Source organism: Pteropus medius, unplaced genomic scaffold (assembly GCF_902729225.1).
Source record: "Pteropus medius unplaced genomic scaffold, Ma_sr-lr_union100, whole genome shotgun sequence".
Classification (NCBI taxonomy): domain Eukaryota; kingdom Metazoa; phylum Chordata; class Mammalia; order Chiroptera; family Pteropodidae; genus Pteropus; species Pteropus medius.
In genome coordinates, this window is record NW_024346667.1 from 6,731,233 (window position 1) to 6,734,066 (window position 2,834).

A 2,834-nucleotide genomic window follows, 5' to 3' on the forward strand; every position below is an offset into this window, starting at 1 on the left:
AGCTAACTTATGAATTTTTTTTCTTTATAGATGCCCTAAACTGACCTTTCATAATGTGCCTACATGAAAAATTTGTTCTGAGTCATTGTCACCATACCTCTAGCCAGAGAAACAGCTCTGTTCCAAATCAGGACAAACTAAAGTATTGGCTTTTTATAGGAAAATCTAGTTTCTTTACTGGCTTCCCTCAGAAGCCATTGAGCCTGGTTGCTGGGTTCTTGCTGAGAAAGCCAAGCCAGAGAGCATTACTGGGTAGCTCAGAGCACGCCAACAGTTAATTATTACTCCACTGGAGAGCAGGTCATGAGATTATATACAGTTACAACATGAGTAACTCTCTGCTCATCAATTCCGTTTTTTTATTGGAAATGTTGCTGCAAATGTGGCATAAATTTCCTGGGCACAGCATTCAGTTCCACCTTATTATGCAGCACAGCTTTCAGAGACATGAGGTACTATGGCTAATCCTAATTTAATTTTAGAAGAAGAAGTTAGCTCTCTGGCTTGCTATAAGCCGAGTTCCATTTCTGATGTTATCCACAATTCTAACTGAGACAGGCTAGAAATACCTGTGTGAATTGTGGTACCAAAGAATAACCCTGAATCTGAAATAAAAGTGCAGAGTCTCAGAAATTTCCTGGCAGTTAATCTGTACCAACAACAAAGGCAGCTGGATTCTGTAGCACAGTTTACATGTGGCTATCGGCATTTGTACCCCCTCAGAATCCGCTATTAAGAGCATCACTCCCATCTTCTAGTATCTCGCAATTCCCAGAACCAAGGAATTGGCCTTTCAGGAGAGAACTCAGTGTTCAGAGACGTCCCTCTCTATTAGAGGAAATAAATAAGTTGATGCCTTTTTAATCTGAGCAGATACATGAAATTTCCTATGGGGAATTCTCACAAGAATGTTTTTACTTCAATGTTTTTCTGCAAGAGAAAAGGAAGAGCTTGGTGCCCTCCCAGATCAAAAGCACGGGCTTTTCATTAACTTGTGATGAATATATATGTATCAAATCCACATCCACTTAAAGAGGTGGAAATTACCCTCTTGGTTTACTGGACCAGGCAGGGACTATCAGTCTCATTGGTTCTTAACAGAGCCTCAACAACTCCATAATTGAAGAAATTCTTCCAGGACCATGGATATTACTTAGCTTTTCTATTACTTAGGATCCACACCAGGAAAATTATGTGCAGACACAAATCAGATATTCTCCTGGGACTTATTTGCTGCCTATCGCTTGATGAGAATTCCCACAGCATCAAAATTATGATTGGAGAAAAAAATGCAAGACTCAAAGTGAACTGTGCTGTTTTGTGCAGAATAAAGCAATATAAAAAATAAAGTGATGAACCAGTTTCCTCCTCACTGCTACTCTCTTATCAGAAGCATCTGGTTTCAATTTGTTGGTCAGCCTTAATGTATAAGAGCTTTTCAGGCAAACATTGCTACAGTTTCTGCTTCTGGAGAATTTAAAAATATGCCAAAGCTAACAAACAAAAAGTCTTTATCTAGGCACTGAAAATCTTCAAATAGGTACATATTTGTAAGTGTGTGTGTAGGGGGCTGAGCACACATGCACAGGTGGGAGCTATGAGTACCTCACATAACCCTGCTAAGTGAAAATAACATTACAGTTGAAGCATCTTAAATTACAGCTGCTAATTTGTCCCTCAGCCATTTCGGAAAAACTTTACAATTGGCCAGTTGCTCATCTAGAAAAATAAACTCTCAAGAAAAGATAAGAAAAAGATTTAAAAGAATCAAGGAGAACTTGCTACACTAGATTTTAAAACTTACGATAAAGCTTCAGTAAATAAAACTGTGGTGCCAGCACAGAACAAATAGCTAGACCAGTGGAGCATAACCATGGACAAAGAAACTATCTATGGTTTCTGCCTGAGAGAGAGAGAGAGAGAGAGAGAGAGAGAGAGAGAGAGAAATCTGTCTGTGTGTGATGCAGTTTATGATAACATGGGCACCATATGATAGAGTAAAAAGAGTATGAACTTCAGAATCAGACAAAGTCAAACCTGGATTTGAATTCTGGTTTTTATCAGTTCCTAGCTGTGTGCTCTTGAGTAAATTAATTCTGTTACTAAATATTAATTACCTAAATCATATCTTGAAAGGTGTGAGGATTTGAGAATCAAATATCATATGTGCATCAATTAAGATTTTTAATTATAAGCAACAGAGACATATTCTGGCTAATTTGAGCAGAAGAAGAATTTATTCAAGGCTATCGTGCTGCTTCTGAAATTTCTAAGAAGGTTGGAGAACCAGACAGGAAAAGGAAGGACCAAGGAAGGCTGAGCAGCAGCCTGGACCACAGAAATTCAGGGCACCAAAAAGCACGTGAAGACTTCCAGCCCCACCACTGAACACTTGGCTGCCACAACTAGCACTGTCCCCCTTGCTCCTGGAGAGTAGAAATTGTTGACATCACATATCAGAATGGCCTTTGCTTGGCTCACCCTCTTTGGAGCAATAGATCCAGTTGTGAAGTCCAATGATTGGTTGAGCCCAGATCACATGCCCCTAATCTAAGTGCAGACGAAGCTGGGAAAATAAGTTCTTGGCACTTTTAAGTTTTATAGTCAAAGCAATCTCTCCTTCTAAGACTCATTAGATGAAGAATTTACTAAACAAAGGAAGAAACTTCAGATTCCAGGTCACCTGGAAGATGCGCAAGTCCGTTACAAAAATATATCAAAGCTGCTGACACATAACAGGCATTCAGTAAATGGTGACTGAATATTTTCACAAATAAGTGGGAGAAAGCAACAAATGGTGGAGACCATTAGTCATTTGGGAAGAAAAAAAATCT